Source organism: Sinocyclocheilus rhinocerous, unplaced genomic scaffold (assembly GCF_001515625.1).
Source record: "Sinocyclocheilus rhinocerous isolate Xijiao unplaced genomic scaffold, SAMN03320098_v1.1 scaffold869, whole genome shotgun sequence".
Lineage (NCBI taxonomy): Eukaryota > Metazoa > Chordata > Actinopteri > Cypriniformes > Cyprinidae > Sinocyclocheilus > Sinocyclocheilus rhinocerous.
In genome coordinates, this window is record NW_015653483.1 from 2,302,149 (window position 1) to 2,307,372 (window position 5,224).

Sequence of the window (5,224 nt, forward strand, 5' to 3'; positions counted from 1 at the left end):
TTTAGAAAAGTTTACGTGGTATTTTCTTTTCATCTTGCCTCTGAACAATGCATATTAAAGTAGTGTTCAGCTCTGCTTTGTTTACAAAGGTAACCAAGGAAACACTGTATCATTGCTGTTAATAAGCGCAACCTGCTGTCAGAGAGTGAATCTGCGTTTCATTCAGCTCATCTGCTGTTTCGTTCAGATATGTTTTATGTATAGTTTCACAACACTAAAGTCAGATCATTCTGTTTTTTGCTTCAAATTTCGAAATTATATAGTCTAATTTAGATTAAAAACTACTGCATGTATGCTGCATCTTTGTTTGGATCATGATTAAAATCCAGTGGTTGCCTCTAATTTTAAATGGAAAGAGCACAGACAAAGCCTTAGTTTGTTCATATTAAGTGATTTCTTTTATTTGTGTAACTTACTTGTTTGATATGGGGTTTGTTTTAAAATTTCAATTTAGTTTGTTATATTTAAATTTCACAAAGAAACATGCAGCGATAGCTTAATAAAATTACACCTTTTAATTTACTGTATAATGTCTGCAATCTCATTTTGTTAAAAAAAATCGCGAGAAAAAATAATCGTGAAATCAAAATCGTGAATCGAATCAAATCGTGAGTTGAGTGAATCGCTATATCCCTATTATGTAGAAAAGCATGATTGCTTCTTTGAACATTATTCAGTTAATTTTACAGTAGCAGAGAGTATGTTAAAACAGTTCTCTTAAACAAAAATCCAAGTTTCTTTTTGTTAGATCTGTATCTGGATGGGCATGAACATCTGGCCTGGGCATTGAATGCATTTCTGCACAGTTATGCTTTTAATGCAATCAGTACTATTCCACTTGGGGTCTGTTTGTGGACAGATATTTGAGCCAAAGGGGTTTTTAGAAGAAGACTGTTAAAGTTTGTTATTTCTGTACTGCTAGAATCATAAATAGTGACTGTTTTAAACAAGTTCCCTGAAAAATCCTCCTGTCTTTTATTGGTTGATGAACAGATAGTTCTGCCCCCTAACTCACTCTGTTGGCAGAGCCAGTGCTGCTGTGTTGGTCTGGTTGGGATTTTCAAACAAACTGAGCAATGTTTCATCCTTAAGCTGGGGAAAGTACTTCAACACTTTTAACAATTTTTAATGGAATTGTTAATGGAAAAATGACACTTTTCAGCTAAAGGGAAGTGTAAAAGAAAAAAGCTAGTTAAATGACACATTTTTGTTAAACTCCTCAGATGGAAAATCTTTGAAATCTGTCGTGTATTTTAAATAGACCTCTGTAAACCAAAGTAAATTAAATGTTTTAATCAAATCATCCCTGAAGATCTGACACATTCTACAGCACTAAGTGGCCACACAACAGAAGGACTCATTTCACTCTTAAATACAGTATTCGCTTTCTGTTATATCCCAGGACGTTTTAGAAATGACCAAGGAACTGTGCTCAAATCGTTTACATTTTTGACATTTACTCTGGAGCTCCAGTTGATGATATCACTGATTTGGGAGCGAGGTGGAACGCTTGACCTGTTTGTTTTTTTTAGGTAGGAGGAGTATTCCTTAGCTAAGTTCCCTCTGATAAGTATCTGACAACCCATAGTGTGGCACATTATCTCTGGCTGAGGAAAACGGTTTCTTCAGAGTGTGACTTGATTTTGCTGGATGCCTGTGTTGAAGCAGCACTTCAAAATGCTCACTGGTTTTTTTTTATTTTTATTTTTTTAGATTGAACCCATTTTTTGCCTTCTCTATTTGCATGCAAACGATCAATTATTGCTTTTGGCAGGGTTCTGCTACCCGACTCTTGTCTGTAGTGAAGAACTGTACTGTTTCACCTTAACAAATGATGTTTGCACTCCCGCCCCCCACTTCCATTTGCAATTATCAACTGTTTGCACTGCTGGCTACATTGATTTTTTTTTTCTTTTCTACATGTCATGACTCAACATTTAGTAGTCTGTTTAAATTGAATTAAGGGTGTGTTATGTGAAAATGACTGGTTCTTTCAGAATTATGCCTGAAATTTAGGATGCAGAGAATTACGTGCATGCAGGAGCGTGTCGCATTGAGAGGTTGGAGAAGGGTCATGGTTTTGAAGGGTGGAAGCAAATCAATGGAATTGTGCAGTGTTGAAGAGTACATGGCTGTTTAAATAAAGTATAGGGATATTATGTCTAAATGAAAATTATTATACTACTATTATTTAATTTAATTCAAGGAAATCCTTTTGGCAAATACTAGGCTATATAAAGTAAAAAGATAAATATATGGTTAATTTTATTTTATGCTTTTAGTATTGTTGTTCATGACTTTGTCAGAATAGGCCTGCAAGCAGTTGAAAGACACTTGTACAACACTTGAGTGGAAAATGACTTGTATATAGCACTTCATAAAGAGTGATCACACATTTTAAAAGCATATGCATATGTTTTCTCTGCATTAGTAACTGTATTGACACTTCCAATAATCTGTCTCATTTTGAAACACATGCTATTACTCAGGCATGTTTTTTTAGGGTTTTTTGAAACCTCATTGAGAAACGGTTGAAACTCGATATCAGTTTGATTTGCCTTAGCTCCTTTCTTTCTTCCTAGATCTGCACATGAAACTTGATTGCAGATATGCACCAAATTTTCCACTACATTTATTTTCTCATGAATGTTTGCATATTTCAGTGATTGCCTTCTAGTGGATTCAAATATGCAGAAATGGTAATCTTCCTCTCCTGGAATGAAGCATGTACTCATTTCACAGCCTCTAATTGTGTTTCTGTAAAATGGTCAATTGTTCCACTTGCACAAAGAATAAAGTAGTTGCTAAAGTAGAATCCTTGCACTTGACTTTGTCAGAATAGGCCTGCAAGCAGTTGAAAGACACTTGTCCAACACTTGAGTGGAAAATGACTTGTATATAGCACTTCATAAAGAGTGATCACACATTTTAAAAGCAAATGCATGTTTTCTCTGCATTAGTAACTGTATTGACACTTCCAATAATCTGTCTCATTTTGAAACACATGCTATTACTCAGGCATGTTTTTTTAGGGTTTTTTGAAACCTCATTGAGAAACGGTTGAAACTCGATATCAGTTTGATTTGCCTTAGCTCCTTTCTTTCTTCCTAGATCTGCACATGAAACTTGATTGCAGATATACACCAAATTTTCCACTACATTTATTTTCTCATGAATGTTTGCATATTTCAGTGATTGCCTTCTAGTGGATTCAAATATGCAGAAATGGTAATCTTCCTCTCCTGGAATGAAGCATGTACTCATTTCACAGCCTCTAATTGTGTTTCTGTAAAATGGTCAATTGTTCCACTTGCACAAAGAATAAAGTAGTTGCTAAAGTAGAATCCGTCCTCACTCTGATCTTTCATATTGATATATGATATAAGTTCACTCACACACAAAAAAAGATTTACTTAAGTCTGTTGAAATCTGAATTTGATGACTTACCCATCCAAAGGTTGTTGCTAAGTTGTCAGGGTGTTGTGGGTGGTAGCCACATTGTTGTTGTTGCTAATGTGTTCAGAGTGTTTTTTTTTCTCCATGTTGCTATGTGGTTTCTACGGTCTTTTGGTAGTTTAGTAGGTTGTTGCTAATTGGCCCAATTCAAAAAATCCACCACCAAGTCAAGTCTCTATGATACAGCTTATTCAATGCAAGTTTTGGATTTTAGTTAGGTCAGTCCTCTACGCACACCTTGGCAATAGAATTGCCATTGGTTTGTGTGTGTGTGTGTGTGTGAGTGAGTGAGTGAGTGAGTAAATAAGTAAGTAAATAAATATGTAAATAAGCAGGTAATTTACTCGCAATGTAGAAGGTTGTAAGTCTGATCATTTAGAAATGTCCAAATGATGCATATCAGTGATGGTTATGATGAGGTCCAAAAAACTGCTTTGAAACAGCTGCTTGGATAAGTTAGAAACTTGGCTCTTCTCTTTATGCCTCACATTTGCAATTTGACCAGCACAACAGGGGCAGTGTTCCTGTGTTTGCTCTAGGGCTGTGCAATATATAGAAATGATCGAAATATCGCAAATGTACATATCGCAATATGCATATCGCTACAGCTTGCAATATTTGGGGCCATGAACAAAAGACAAAGAGAAAATCACTCACTGCTCTTACCTAAATAACTTTTGTAGCTTGAATAAGAATCAGTGCATATTGAATTCAAAACACATACCGTTCACTTTCAGAAGTTATTGTAGGGGGGCTTTCTTATTAGAATCAGAATGAGCTTTATTCACCACTTAAGTGTGCGCAAACACAAGGAATTTGTTGTGGTTATCAGGAACTCTTGGTACATACATACTAGGGCTGCACGATAAATCGCATGCGATGTTTAACGCGCATCTTATCAGTAAGCTCCATCGCAGACATTGCTGTACATCGTCATCCGCTGATCCTGTTCTCGTCAGCTTAGAACATATGTGTATCATGCTCAGAGAGATGTGATGGTCAGCCATCCATTCCAGTTAGCAGCTATCTGAGCCGGGTACGATGAGAGGGCTCCATCATTATCACTTGCACATTTATGCCGCACATTACCGTCTGACCTTCCCGTCGCTGTCACTCAGAAAGCGGCCCCGGTACCCCTGTCTCAGGGTGGCCGTTCATGCCAAGAAACCAAAGATTCTCCACCCCTATCACTTATACAGGTTTAATAGGCACTTAATTGACTTACCTGGCAACGTGCGATCAGTTGTGAGGTCAGTAAATTAGATTTGCTGCTGACACATACCACTCTACATGTTTATGGCGCTTTTGCAATTTCGTAAAGCATCTCTGTCCATTTTTACCCTCTGTTTTACACTGTCCTTAACTCCCAGCGAACTGTGAAGGAGCTCACCCAGCCATTCAAGAAACGTATCATATTAAAGTGTGGTAACCGCTATATGTAATGAATTTTGGATTAGGAGCGACAAAGTGGCTCTATGATAACCTTTCGGAAGGACGCAGTTTGTGAGCAGTGGGAAGCGGGTTATAGCAGGAGTCTCTACTCCCAGACAACCCAGGGTGGTTGCGTTTGATGTCACTCTAGCTGAAAACTCCCCAGCGCAACACAAACAAAACATGCCGTACCAGACCTGTGCGGGATACATGAGTAGAGCGGGAAATGTCAGATCGTCAGGGGTGTACGTGTGAAGTGAACTACTTTGGTTTGGAGAGCGGTCCTGGGAGGATACTCTAATTTCAAGCTGAAGGTGTAATGTGTCTTTTTTTTTTT

At 37.4% G+C, this 5,224-nt stretch overlaps 1 long non-coding RNA gene across 1 annotated transcript in view; it reads right to left on the reverse strand.

Moving 5' to 3' along the window:
* LOC107716358 (uncharacterized) overlaps positions 1-5,224 on the reverse strand; it is a 12,899-nt gene that overhangs the window by 6,009 nt on the left and 1,666 nt on the right. The gene's annotated exons all lie outside the window — the stretch shown is intronic.